The 15,844-nt window shown below is 36.5% G+C and overlaps 1 protein-coding gene across 3 annotated transcripts in view; it reads left to right on the top strand.

Annotated features, from left to right (window-relative positions):
- tafa5a (TAFA chemokine like family member 5a) overlaps positions 1 to 15,844 on the top strand; it is a 129,169-nt gene that overhangs the window by 78,981 nt on the left and 34,344 nt on the right. The gene's annotated exons all lie outside the window — the stretch shown is intronic.

Raw genomic sequence — 15,844 nt, 5'->3', positions numbered from 1 at the left:
TGTACTTTCATTTGAATTATTTGGCTAAAAGGAGAACATGTGGATTGTTTTCTAACATTCACATCACATACTTATCTGATACGTGTAAAGCTTTCTTTGGTTTGTCTCTTTATAGATACGTTTGGAATCCCTTTTTAGGTATTAAACCAGTTACAACTCATTTTCAATTCACAGGACACACATTATATAGCAAAGTCATCAAAGTACTCTTGGTTAATTGCTTTAATATTATTCTGCTTGTGCTATATGTGTGTTTAGGACTTGAGAAATGAACTGAATAATAAGTAAGGTTGCAGTACTGTTCAGGGTTGTATCCATAGCATCGAATTCCCCTCCCTCCCTACAATCGAATTCATGAGCACTTACACTCACACTAGTAATTAAATGTAAATGTAAATACACACAGGTGCAATATTGTTTTCTATTTATTATTAATTACAATGCATACTCTGCCACAATTTCTATGCACTACTTCATCTGTATATAAGGTAGAGCCCAACCTGTGGCCCAAGCATACAAATAATAATCTTTTCAACAATCTTTTTGAGTTCCTTATTCTTAATTCTTCATTTAAAGTTAATATTGCATTGAAATAATAATTTGTGGTAAAATTAGTTGTGACTGAGCAGCACTGTTAACAAAATGTCAATATTTCCCAGATTTAAACAAACGTTCTACTAAGTTGATCGCCGTAAACAGTTAATGACATTGCAGTTTTCACACCAAATGGGAATAAATAAAAAAATACTCCCTGTTCCCAATATCATTTTTCAAGCAAATAAGCAGAATAAAACCAATTAATTTCCTAAAAACAAAAGTAAAGAGTAATTGAAAACTCAGCGTATGTATTTGATGTACAAAACCATTTCTATTGAAGATATTTTGTAAGAAATATAAGTTCACCTATTTCACTGTCCAAATGGTTTGGGATGGTATCGAGGCTTTTGTCTGGTTGGGTTGATCACCTGGCAACCTTGTGTGGTGTTTCACAAACTGTGACTGGTACCATGCAAGCTTTATCAAGCATAGCTGAAAAAGATTCCTATAAAAAAGTCAAAATCAAGCTGCATTACTTAGAGAGAATATATTCACTAAATAGCAGCCGATAGCTATATTGTTATTAATGTTCTGTCCCACCAAAATCCACTGCTTGTTTTTGCTTCCAACATCTTGTGAATCTCCGCATTATTTTTTTACCACTTTTATTTTTGCATTTAACTGCTTGAGGAAGTGTGTTTGTTTGCTGAAGAAGCAGGCAGGGCTACTGGTGTGTTAAAGAAACTGTGCTATTAGAACAACAAAGACCCTTTATTCTTTCCTTGTGCACACTACAATCTCCAAGTTTTAGTATTAGTGTCACAGCATGTCTGAACAAACATGCTCTTTCTCTGTAAACCACCTCCCTCTGTCTTTCACTCTCTCTGTCTTTTAGTCTCTGTCTGTGTCTCTCTTCATTAGCAGCCATGGTTGATTTGGTGTAGAAATGAAACCACAGGGGAAGGATCCGGTGAAGCAATAAGTAAAATAATGAGGGAAAAAGGAAGCAAATGAGATTTCATTTGATCATTTCAGTTTTTATCAGGTTTTCATCAGAACCGTGTTATCAGTAGCATGCTCAGTGCGTCACACTGTGCATCCCATATTCGCACACAGGTCATTCTTTAAGTAAGATAATCCACAGAGCTATGAAGCATTGCCACTTTAATACTCATGCTGTGTGTGTGTGTGTGTGTGTGTGTGTGTGTGTGTGTGAGGGAGATTGGATCTATATATAGAAAGGTCAAGAGGATGAATACAAAGAAAACAGTATAGGGAAGTTTGTGCATTCTTGGCAAGTGTCTTACAGATCAGATCTCAGACACCCATTTAAAAACATGAGGAACTAAAGCTCACAAAGCTGCCTCCCTGTATCCCTAACACTCCATCCCACTATCACCAGGGCACAAAGATTAATAAAGCAGAGGCACACTTCCATGATTTTTCAAACGACATTCCAGACTATTCTGGTAATTCCTTGGTTTAATCCACTAGAGGGACATAGTGGGCATTGTTGTTTCTCGTGTTGCATAAATTCACTCAAGCTTTCTCAGACATTTCATGCTCTCTGCTCATCCTTCACCTGTGGAGATGTGTCAGGTTGCAGATATTGATTTCTATTCAAAGCCAAGAGAAGAAAGAGATGTCTGCTTGCTTCCAATCATCTAAAGTGAGTGAGCCATGAGACAGATTAGGACATCTAAGACAAGACATGGACAATGTAGAGGAACTTGTAAAGTAGAGCCATACAAATTCTGCCTTGAGTGAATTACTGTATGTGGATCTTTTTTGGGACTCACTATTTACCCTGAATGTGAGACGTAGACATTATAAATATCCTTCATTATTATTATGTTAGCATTCTGTTGGTATATGGATGCTAAAGTTTGCAGCATATGGAAAGAATGCACATTATTTGAAAGGGAAGAAATCCAGAAATGAATGTGCATGACTGATGTAATGGGTGCATGGATGACTTGATCCTTTCAGATCAAGTTTTCTTTCATATTCATATTGAAAATGTGACTGAGGAATTTTGATTAGTTCATTTGCGCAGGTCAAATCATTTAAAAGTCACCATCATTAGGAAATCCTGCATAATAGAAATAAAGTTATGCATTTTACTTGAGAAGAAACCTAAATTAACCTAAATAAGCTTACCTTAATTTGTTTATCCTTATGAATACTTATAACTGGGGTAACCTACTTCTTTAAAATTGCACTTTATTTTTGTTGATTAACTTTTATAATTAATTAATGACTGTAGCAGGCAGGTTGACTGGCATGTCACTGCAGCATCATTTATTTTAGTGAGTTGAGAATATGTAATTGAAAATTTGGGTTAGAAATTATTGGGTATGAGAGAAAGTGCTAGCGCATCCTGAAATAGATGCCAATATGCAAATGTAGCCCATGTAATGATTGCATGTAAGTTTGGCAGAATTTCCAAATTGCATAATTATAGGATCTGAATATCTTGATGTGGGTAACTGAGGTTTTTACTAATTGTGAATAATTCCTGTATAGTACAGGGATTTTTTTTTCAGCTCAACCTTTTTGAAAAAATTTAGTTTGCTGTACTGAAAGCATCAGCGATGGTGTCTGTAAAGATCATATTGTGACTATTGTAAACCATTCGGCTCAGGGGCTTTTAAACAGATGTTTATTCGTTATATTACCGAAATGTTCGTTACTGAATGCGACTGTTCTGTGTTTTTTTTTTTATATATATATAAACAAGCATGAAGTAATTGCCTCATAACTAGGTGTTAATGAGAAAAGACTTAAAGGAAGTGATAGAAAGAGAAAGAGATGTAGATAGGGATAAAGCAGTAGGTGGTTAATTGGCTCATGGTGGTGACAATCCGTGTTTTTTTTTTTTCACTTTTTCTTTGATCAATTACACTTGCTTTATCAAAAGATTTGTCTGAAAAGGCATGATTGCTGTTCATTTTAGTATATTAGTGTAGAACAAGTAAAATCAGGTAATAAAGATAAGCTGGATTATTTTTTTTTTTTTTTCATTTTTATGTTCTCCATGTTTTTAGCTGGCAGATAAACCGTAAAATAAAAAGACATGGTTTTCATAGTATATCAATAAAAATAAATAGGTTAGGTAATTAGTGGTACAATTTTATGTCAAATTCACAGCCTTGATTATGGAATCAATGTTGTGAGACTATTTAATGTATTAACCCATTTTTAGTTGAACAGTTTTGCTTTTAATGTGGCTTGTTCTAGTTACATTTGGCTTTTACAAAGGCAATGGTTTTGAAGTTCCTATAAAAGATTGATCATTTTTGTTTTTTCTTTAACACTAGCCTTATTATTATGCGTTTATGTAATGAATAAAAATGCAATCGGATAATGTGAAATGTTACAAACAAGTTGATCATTTTAATTAAAACAGCACGTTGTGTTTTGTTCCTATATATTTTATATTTATATAAAATTCATCAGTGATATAGGTGCCCCTTCTCCCTTTTTTCTGAGGAAATAAAAGTGCTGACTAGCACAGGGCATCGACAATGAAGACTCCTTCCATAGATTGCGTCTCCCTAAAGAAACATTGGCAACATTTAAAAAAATTATTTAATATATGGACTATCCTCAATACAGATCCCTATAATACGTGTTATGATAGAAATGCTAAAATACTAAAACAAGCATGGTAAAACCAAACCTGTCATCTAGCTTGCAGCAAGAACTACTATAGGAGTTGCTGCTATAGAAAATGAATCATTTCTAACCAGATATCAAACCTGAAAATCCTACAGTGCTGTGTATAAAGAGTTTATTTAAATCCTGTAAATAAAGAAGCTGTTTGCATAAGAGATAAATGTAGAAACTTAAAATCAAATTGCTTTTATAAAAAATATTTTATATTGCCCATCTAACATCCCTAGACCTAGCTACAGTAAGGATCTGCATCAAGGCTCTCTAACATGTGACCTCCTTGTCAGATAAAAACCTATTTCATATCACATTATTATTCTGATGTGGCTGCACGTTAAAAATAAGCAAGCCAAAAAACAACACGCAGGCAGTATGATGTGTATCCGCGCCTTGTTCCAGCCTACAGCATGAGTCATTCTTCAGGCTACAGATCCGACAGCACTACAATAGCATCAGCGTCGATCTACACAGTGTAACAGAACAGGACTATGGAGTCGAAGTGATGAGAATGAATCATTCCACTAATCATTTGTTTCATAGACAGTGTGTAGGATGGCGCTTTTGTATTGATCCCACACAGACCTTAATCTGAAGGTCAAACTCCAATTCCTTATGTTAGACAATTTTCACTTATAGGAAACTGTTAATTAATTTCTTCTTTGTGCCTGTAATAGCATTACTAGTTAATGTTCTGCATATGAAAACTAATTAAGCAAACGAAGTAAAGCATGTTGCTTATTATCTCTTTGTTTAATTAGTGTTTAGTCTTTGGTTTACATAACACAGTGCTGTTTGGGAAAGGCAAGCTTCAAGTGGGCACAGATGGGTTTATTAACAGTAAGCAAGGCAGAGTCGAGTTAAATGAGTTTTGCCGTGAGGTTATTCGGTGGGTACTGCAAATAATAGAGATTAAAACAAAGACATGAAACAGAAGGGTATATTCAAGTCTACTGCGACTGTCTGCGTTTCTCTCACAGCAAGGAAACATCAGATCTAATCATTTGTATCCCCATCCCATAGACACAAACTAAACATATGCACTGGAATCAAATTTTGCACATTCAGCACTATGAGGCAACGTGCAAGACATTTATTCATACGGCTGACAAATAAAACAGGACACAAGCGAGTCTTTAGGATGTTGCCCCATATGGAAGACATGATGGGATTTTAACCATTCAGCAGTCTATTGCTTTAACTAATTAGCTTCCATGACACATGTACACAATGCGCAATGTTTGGAAGTATGTATGAATGCACAAGAGTACAGAGTAACGTTTTTTTCTCTCTCTCTCTCTCTCTCTCTCTCTTTCTCTCTCTCTCTCTCTCTCTCTCTCTCTCTCTCTCTCTTTCACAAGGCTAAGAATTCTTTCAACTCCTCTAGCATTCTTTGCACCACTTTCTTTGATTCCTTTGTATGCCAAGTGCATTTCCTGTGAAATACCGATACAGGCTCTGTGTACAGACGAGGATAGCTGTCCAAGCCTTAAAAGCGTGAAAGAGCACGAGTAAAGGTTCCCAATCCTGATCCTGAAGTTTTCTAACACATATTATTTTTTACCCTGCTAACACAAGTCAACCAATTATTAGGTTAATTAACAGCACTTCGTAGGGTTAGCGAGGAATAGACAGAAATATGTTCCAGAGCAAAAGTCGTACTTTACATTTTCCCTACACTAACACATTTGCTTAGTCAAAACGAATTACACAAGGAAATCAGGAGAGCAATCTCGAAAAAAAAAATACTTTTTTTAATGTGTAAAACTGTAGAAGCCAACCTTTCTTCAGTGGATCATCCCACCGATTGACTGTAAACTTGTACCTGCTGTAATCATAAAGACCTGTGTCCTGTTCTCATCACAGGACATTCACAACAGGCACATATTGAACATCCCACTCAATACCAGTCAACGTTTTCTACACCTGTATAAAGTTCTGAGTCATAATCCCTGCGTCTGCTGTCACGCAGAAGAGGATGGGTTTTCTTTTATAGTGCGGTTTCTCTCAAGATTTCCTCATGTCATCACAAGGAGGTTTTTCTATGCCAAATGTCACCGCTGGCTTTTCAGTAGGAATCTAAATCTACATCCAGTTTTCTGGATAGCAGTTTTCTTTTGGGATGCTGGTATTGTTCTATACAAGTTCTATACAAATAAAAGAATGGCTCAAAAAACTGTATCAAATTAATGACAGTTATATTAGTTTTTGTCACAAATAAAATAATCACTTTAGTTGTGTGTAGTTAGTAACAGGAAAGTAGCCTATTTATGCCTAAGTGCTGTGATATAATTCAGATTTTTAAGGTTTTGTTTGAACTCAGGTAAAATAGAGTGGCAGGTTACTTTTTGTTTCCCTGCAGCGAAATATGAATCAATCAGAACACATTAGCGCAGGTGGGTTCATTTCTAGGCATGAAAAATAGCGTAAATGGAAAAACTAGCCTCCTATACCAATAAATAATTTTTGCACCTGCAAGAAAATCAAGCCCTGAATGTAACCCAGTTACGCACATAAGACCTGAACTTCAAGAATGGCATAGACTTTAAATACATAAATCACGGAGTGAACAATGTTAACAGCTTTGAGTTCAGACAAGAGCAATGGGAATTAGTAGATTCTCCTGAGGAACAGTTACACATTCAGTGGTGATAGTCGCTTCTGGTCTCACTGGTACGCTAGATAACAAACTTAAGATAAATCAGACTACAACTCTTGATTTTTACGAAGCAAACTTGGAAAGTGCTAGTTTAAGTGTTTCAGGAAGAGGTAGGTCTTTATCCGTCGCTTAAATATAGCCAGGGACTCCGCTTTTCGGACATCTAGGGGAAGTTCGTTCTACCACCTTGGTGCCAGAACAGAGAAGAGCCTTGAAGTATACTTACCTCTCATTCTGAGAGAAGGTGGTATCCGTCGAGCAGTGCTCTAGGATCTAAGATAGCGTGGTGCAGTGCTGATCCTGCTTTCCGTAAGGGCTACGTAGTGGAAAAGATACTGATGAATGAACTTGTCACTTGATAAGTCTTGATACTCCATCAACAACAAGACTCTGAACATTGAAAGCCCAGAACTCAAAGTGGAACTACTAACTCTGAAAACCTGCATTTTTGGAGTCAGGAAATGCAGACGAACCTACAGTATTTGCACTGGCTACAAGTACTTCTTTGATTAAAAGGCTGATAATTCTTGAGGGATTGCTTATCAAAGCATCACTTAGGATTAGGATGCTTGGCTTAAATTCCGTGTGCCGCTTTTAATATTGAACAGAAATTTAATATCCAAGAAAAAAGAACGAAAAAGAGCTAGCAAATCTCCCACAGGGCTACATGCAGCCATGTCACATGAACATTAGCATAGAAATAAAAAGTAGAGTCTAGCAGAGCTCATTTAAAAAAACCTTTGCCATCTATTAACATTCACTTTTCTCCTTCTTTTCAATAGTCCTTTCTTATTAGTATGAGTGTACGCAGTTTCAACAATGAAGGCCTTGTTGAGAATAGGACCCAATGTTAAGTAATTGCTCCTTCTCTGAGGGGAAGAAGAGAGAGGCCCAAAAGAGGAAGAGAAAGAGAAGGAGAAGGCATTTATTGAATAGGGAAAATGTTTTACACAGAGAACGTTTTGTGACTGATGTCAAATCTATACCATTTGTCACACATTCCCCTTCCTTACACCTTCAAAGTGGTCTGCAGTGAAAAAGCATGTCAATTACCCTAATTCTTTAACTGAATAATACATGATGGTGGTTCTTAAAAGGCACTTCTTTTCAGGGCACTTAGTACAAAATAGCACTTTTTTTTTTAAAAACAGTGACTTTGTACCTGAGAGAGGGAAAAGTTCCACACTATAACACAATTAGTGGAGCATCCAGGAGAGCTTTGGAAGCAGTGAGCGGAAGCTAATGTGTGTTTGATGGAGGAAGGAGGTGCAGATGCACGGTCGTGTTGCCCTAATGGTTCCCGCTCTAATAAATAGCGGCACCTCCGCAGCAGGTACGTAGCCAAAGTCGCTTGTTCATGTCCCAGCAAACCAGGCCATCCCCTTGATGAAGCACTCGCAGGTGTGGGGAACGTTCCACGCTGTTGATTACATCAATTATTATTGATGTCCTATTAGGACCATTCTCATTCTGTTTTTCTTGTAATAAATCATAAATAGAATTAATCACATTCTGGAGAGGTTGCTACCTGTACAGTTTATTTTTTCCCCCCTGTGCCTCTTTTTCTGCGTGTGTATAAAAGTCGAGCAAATTGTGCTATTATTATTATTAAAGCTTAAAATTTTCTGTTTTAAAATTTAAGACACGTGTGGCAAGGGGTCTATGCTTATGATGGATGGCTGTGGCAAAAAGTCATAAAAGAAAGCGCTGATTCTCACCTTGGTATTTGTGCTGTTTTCTACTTAGCATTTTATTTTTATTTTTTATCACAATGACCCAGTTTATCTGTTTCAACTTCATAGCAATATAACTTTAACATTTAATGAGCAATCCCATATTTTATTTTCATTTTGCTGATTAGCATAATCAATTATACTGATGTAAATAGAGCCCCAGAGCCTCTTCTCATGCTTGAAAATGCTCCTGATGACAGGTAGGAGTGTAAATAAAAGACAAAAGGAAGCAAACATGTGTTTCTTGTTGACTGTACTTATTAGAGATTTAGTTTTAGATTTAAATGGGACATTTTAATGTGGTGAAGATGAGTAGGAATTGATTGAGTTTGTATACTGTAAAACATTTTAAAAGATGGAAATTCAAAAATTTTCTTCATTCAGAATTATAGACTTTGAATTGAAAGAAGCCACACATTCCACCTCATTTAGATCACATCAGTGTTGTGTTCTTGAACCTTTTTAGACAGTAGATATTGATTCATTGTCTGAAATGCACTCCTACATTATTTTTTTCTTTAGTGACTCATAGCTAGAGACTTGAGTACTGTATCTTCCTCATAATTGAAGTAGAATTATAAACTTTAGTGTACTTTTAAAAAAACCTGCAATGTATAATTAATATAATAAACAGGGTGATAATATAACGTTGTCAGTATTTAGCCATTTCTGTTTATTTATTTATTTATTTATAGCTGTTATAATGTATGTGGTGCTAGATCATTTGGATGAATTAAACATAACTACTACTAATATACCCATTTGAAAAATGACTTTCTGTAAATAATAATAATAATAATAATAATAATAATAATAATAATAATAATAATAATAATTCTTAGCAAAAAATAAATAAAAATATGAAACACTTGTACATGTGGTCAAGGAATAATTAGCTTTAGAATGGCAAAAAAAACACCAACAGGCTTTATCTCTCATAGATTATAACCTTAAAACAGCATATGCTGTGTTGACATTTATTTTATATATATTCCGTTCATCATTACACCCTTAGCTCCAGAACATTATGACCACATTCCTAATATTGTGTTGGTCTCCCTTTTGCTGTCAAAACAGTCCTTAATCGTCGAGCATCAACAGCATTAACTTTTTCAGCGAATTGAGCTACAGAAGCTCATCTGTGGATCGGACCACATGGGCAAACCTTCGCTTTTCACATGAGCCATGGCCACGTTTACGACTGTTCCTTTCTTGGACCACTTTTGATAGATACTGACCACTGCAGACCAGGAACGTCCCACAAGCATTGCAGTTTTGGAGAAGCTCTGACCCAGTTGTCTAGACATCACAATTTCCGTTTGCCCATTTTTCCTGCTTCAGTAATTAGTGGTTGTATTAATGTTGGTTTAGGAAAGTAAATCATTGTTTAACAGTTACTTATATATTTCTTTAGCATGATGGTAACAGAGCATATTTTAATATTAGACACAACCAAAATCAGTGGGGAAAATAAGATCGTTTGAACTCTAAGGTTTTTAGTGAAACGCAGCCCTGTGAATTACTAATAAGGGTACGGTTTCAGCACAGTCTTGCCAATATGAATGAACGCCAATAAAATTGAATTCTGCCATGCTGACATGCTTACAGATTGCAGAAAAATAAAGATGAAAAATGGCATCTTTTTACTCCTGAAGTATGCGTCATAAATCTAATGGAACAATGGCTCAGGGAGAGTTGACACTAAAGCTGGGTTTCCATAAACAAGGCTTCCTTATTGGAGAAACACACAGATGACAGTGTAGAATGCATATTGGTCCTTATTTTGCTCTGTGCTTCTTAAATCTCCCATGTAGCTCAATGGTTAGGGCATTGGACTTTGAATTTTCCAATCCCATGATGCCTCTGCTGGGCTCTTGAACAAGGCTCTTAACCCTCAGCTTTCTCAGTTGTATAAATGAGATCATTTTAAGTTGCTCTGGATGGTAGCTGCCAAATGTTATTAATGTGAATGCATAGCAACACAAACATATTTTATAGTTCTTGTATGTACATCAGTTTGGTTTGATGTAAGAGATACAGAACATTGTAGCTCTCCTTGAAGAGAGAAGAAAAAAAAAATCGCATTTACACTGGTATGAACTCACAAGAGCATACTGCTCGAAAAGGTCAGCTCTGACAGAAGCCTGCAAATCTGTACAAAGATAAAGAAGCATGTAATGAGTGGCTAGTACCATCGTAAAGGCCTAATTTTTTATTGTCTCTAAGTTTGTTTTCTACTTTTTTAACAAGAGTGAGTCAAATACATTGAAACTATTTTCTGGGCAAACTGCTATTCACTGGGATCATGCTGAAGAAGAAACTGCCCATCACTCACACTTTTAACCAACACAATTTTGTTGTCTGAGCTCTAAGTAGACATTATGTGGAAATTACAGCTGCTTTCCTTCAATATTTGCTTCACCTAAGTGCCCAGATCTCTTCCCAAATGCCCCTCAAACTCTTTTCAATTTGTGAATATCAACAGTTCTTCCATTTCCAAATCCCCTTTTTATTTTTTATTTATGTGCCTATCTGCTGTATTTGCCTGTAATTTGTTCCAAAGAAATGCGATTACACATTGACACTACACTTAGTTTCTTGTTTTTCTACACATTTTGCTCAGGAGTCACGCTGCCTAATCTCACCTCACAAATTCTCACTATTTACCCACTTTAAGGCTTGAAATAGCTAAGAATGAAGCTTGAAAACCAGCTTTATAACATACAAATATCACATATTAAGTTAGGAAAAACAAACAGATAAATCTTATAATGATTAATTCCTTCTCTACAACTGGAAGCATTCAGAACCATTTGGCAATGGTGACTTATCGGTTAGGGCTCAGAGCTAATCAGGTTTTTAATTTCTTATTACAAAGAACCAAATAAAGAACAATTTGTCTAATGGTGCAGTCAGGCTTCTGCAGGGTGTGGGTAATGGCACTAAACGAATATAGACTGCATGGTGTACCTTTGTACATATGCTATGTTGTAATTGCCAATTATTGTATAATTATTGTATAAAATATTACAACTTTTCAGTTAAACAGCTAAAAAAAATGCTCAACGTCCTTTTTTACAAAACATATTTAACCAGCAGGTTTTTCGAAGTAAAAGTAATTTCTCTCAAAAACTAAAATCAAGCAAAATCACTGACTATCTACAAAAATTTTATATCAATATTGTTATAATGTTTGTTATAATATATTGTTATAATGGGGGGGAGTGGTGGCTCCAGCGGTTAAGGCGCTGGGTTGCCGATCGGAAGGTCTGGGGTTCAAGCCCCGGTATCGCCAGGCTGCCACTCTTGGGCCCTTGAGCAAGGCCCTTAACCCTCTATGCTCCGGGGGTCCCTTACGAGGGAAATATCAAGGTCCGTGACGTCGGAGTGACGTGGGGCTGCCTTCCCGTGGGCTCACCACCTGCAGGAGGGACCGTAAGGGACGGTGCTGTGAGGATTGGGCAGCAGTCGAAGGCGGGGGCCTGATTAGACTGCTGCCCCCGCGACCCGAATTGCGGATAAGCGGGAGAAAATGAATGAATGAATGAATTGCTATAATGTAATTTAATTTATTTTAGTATGATATAAATACATTCTATAGACAAAGGTATCTTCCCCAAACTGTCACCACAAATTTGGATGCGGTAGAATTAAACTTTCCCTTTAATTGGGAAATCTGATTCAACATGACAATGCCTCTGTGCACAAAGCCAGCTCCATTAAGATTTACATGGATTGTAGTGGAAGATCTTGAGTGGCCTGCAATGGAGCTCTGACCTCAAACATACTGAGCACCTTTGGGATTAATTAAAACACTGACTGCACCTCAGGCAGTCACCTACCTCACCTACATCACTACCTGACTTACTACTAAGATCCTTGTGGGTGAATAATCACACATCTCCACAAGCTATATATAAATATTTATTTATATATATATATATATATATATATATATATATATATATATATATATATATATATATATATATATATATATATAAATATATGTGCATACTTATTAAACGTAAAAATATTTTCATTGATTCATTTATTGCATCATGTTAATCTTTAACTTTTTACAGATGTTAAATTAAAGCACTTTATAGTAAGCATTTTGTTCCCAGATGGCCACCTATGATCATCTTGATGATATAAAGTGCTGGTCCACAAGTGCTGCCATCGGGCTCCTGGTGTTATTTACTGCAAAGGACTTTTGTGATTGTAACTCTAGCCAAAGATGCAATCCTCTTGGGTCCAATTGACCTGAGGTCCTTTCAGCCTGCCTTCCAGATAACTATACATTCAGGCACCTGGGCTGAGCTTGGTTTAACATCTACTGTTATTGGAATTGTTTTTTGCATAGTTCTGGCTTTGAACTATTGATGTACATGGTTATTTTTCCAGTCACTTTTGATTGCTATGTATGCAGTAGCATGGGAAGGAGGAGTAGACTGAGCCCTTTAAGTGCATTATGGACAGGCAGCCAGTGTTTAACTAACACTTGTGCTCATAAAAATATGTGGCACAAATGAATGCAGAAGAAAGGTCTTAACGGGTTATATACTGTACTTTGTAGCCAGCATGCTTAGTCATGTGCATAAATGTGATAAAAATCATCAGCAATCCATGCCTGTCTTTTTTTAATGCATTTAAAGCAGATCTAAGGCCCCAGTAAGGGACACTGTCACCATCTGCTGTTACAATGCAAAGTTGTTTTGTGAATCTTAATTGGCTTTTGCTGGATATAAAAATAACAGGGCCATGCTGATTCTTTTATGTCCCTTATTAAAAGAACAAGGGAACAGATGCATGTACATGCGCCCAGGCTACTGTTTGGGCATTTTATTGTGACTGCAATGATAAAACACATAATTAGGTAGACAGTGTTCAGTGTTGGATTCCAATTGCCTATCCCCATCCATCAATCCTATATATACTGTATATACTGTATATACTGTATATATATATATATATATATATATGTGTGCGTGTGTGTGTTTTGTAATGTGTCTTTATAGGGTAAGTAAGTAAAAACATGGTGGACATGAGCAATTTAATATTTATACTCTTCCCTCACGTCTGTAATTGTTGTAGTTGTTCAGGGTAGATATGTGCACTGAACTGAACATACAGCAATGGCCGTCTAGCAGTGCGGAGAGAATACTTTAACTCCTGCCCTATTGATTCTTCAATCTGAGAAGTACATGCAGGAACTGACAGAAGGTGGAGTGGAGGAGAAAGAGAGAGTCTGGCACAAAAGGTGGCAGAAATCAGGAGTGTGTGTGTGTGTGTGTGTGTGTGTGTGTGTGTGTGTGTGTGTGTGTGTGTGTGTGTGTGTGTGTGTGTGTGTCTAAAAGAGAAACAGAGAGAAGAGAGAGAGAGAGAGAGAGAGAGAGAGAGAGAGAGAGAGAGAGAGAGAGAGAGAGAGAGAGAAGGCAAAAGTTCAGAAATAAAGTAATGTAAAAATCCCTGAAAGTCACTGATGTTATTGAAATTAATGTAAATACATACATACATAAACACTTACTCATATACATGCATCTCATGCATGCATTAATTTAGCTGCCATTCTTATGGAATAATAACTTTATGCCATATCATATACATTTTTCTAGAATAATACATTTTGCTATTCATAAACAGTAGAATTTTTCAAATACAGAGACCACAATGGTAATTTCTTAACCCCCAATCAATCATTTTATTAACTCTAAAAGCTAACATAATGTCTTATTAAACGTTTTGTTGTATTTAATTTAATAACAAACAGAAATGATTAAAAACAGTGATAAGTCACTCTTTTTTTAATGGTTAAATCTAAAAGAACATACTGTCAGGCATTGAGCAATAAATGTCTAGGTGCACTCTATACACAATGTTATATCATACAGAGTAATCAAAGCCCAGCACTGGATTTATGACTACAATGTTAAAAGCATCCTCACAGGGTATCAATTTTGAATTTATCACTAGGGAGTTTTCTATGTGTAGTGAGCATATGCGTTGAAAGTACAGTCATAAAGGGGTTTGTTCTACCTATGTCTTGGCACTTTTTTCTTTTTTTTTCTACATGCATTTCAGTTAGCAGGGGTTTTAATGTAAGAGGGATCAGTGAATCTGACTTCCCTTAGGTAAATTGGGGGCATGTGGGGTTTGAATTAAAAGGTTTGAGGTAAATGTTTGAAGTAGATATGCCTTTGTGGCTGCCAAGTAGTTAAATAGATGTGATAAGAAAGCAAAAAAAAATAAAGGTTTGTGATAATAGGACTTTTATAGGCTCATGTATATTAAAATGCTGCCAAAAACTAAGTATAAAAAAAGAATTCAACTCCAAATGCAATTTATTGCAACTGTCTTACCCCTTATCATACAAGCCAGTCTCACTATTAAGGTGTTACTCCGTATTGCATTGGCTGGCAAAAAATAAAATAAAAGTAATAACAACACTTTGGTGACAAAAAGGAACGAATGCAGATAAAAAGCATAGGCAAATGAATACAAATGATGGCTGAAGAAGGGTGGGAAAGCCATAAATCAGGTATGGATTAATATCTGAAACAGGCTCCTGCTCCTCTCATTAAATTAGAGAGGCTTGAAGTGAGAACCATTCTAATAACAAACTCGGCTCTCCCCTTCTAAGTTAATCATACACTCAGTCAGTGTCATCTGGGTGGGACAGATCAGGTAGACCTTCTGTAATGCTGAGTGAAGGATGGAGGTGATGATGCAAAGGGGTTGGAGTGGAGGACGAAGGACTTTAGAGCACTCCGGTTCCCTTAAATGCCAGCCCCTGCCCTCCATGAGAGCCCTTATCTGGAACACTTAACCTTCATCCATCACTCAGCATCTGGGAGCTATAAATATACATTTTATGGAGCAGACGAAGCTTTCTTAGACCTTGGGCGAATTGAGTTGTGAGTCAAATGTCATGTCAGGGGAGCAGCAGAGGTCTTGTTCAGGTGTTGAGTCATACGCTGATACTCTGCTTAACAAGAAATGGCGTTGATTCTCTTGTTTATGATTCACTTATTACACTGGCCCTTCTTGGGAGCCAGAAGAGGGGTGTGTTTTGCATCTGATATAACCTGGTCCTAGCTCTCTGTACTGACAACCAGTAGTAAAACAGTAGTGGCTGTTTTCACCTCTTTATCATGCATTATGCTACTATTCTTATGGCATCAGCATGATTTATAACGATAAGGAAAGAGGGGTACAGTACAGTACATAGCAGGCTGGATAA

The sequence above is a fragment of the Silurus aristotelis genome, assembly GCF_946808225.1.
Source record: "Silurus aristotelis genome assembly, chromosome: 24".
In the NCBI taxonomy this organism is placed as follows: Eukaryota; Metazoa; Chordata; class Actinopteri; order Siluriformes; family Siluridae; genus Silurus; species Silurus aristotelis.
Note: the sequence above shows the minus strand (reverse complement) of the source record. Positions and strands in the feature narration are given on the sequence as shown.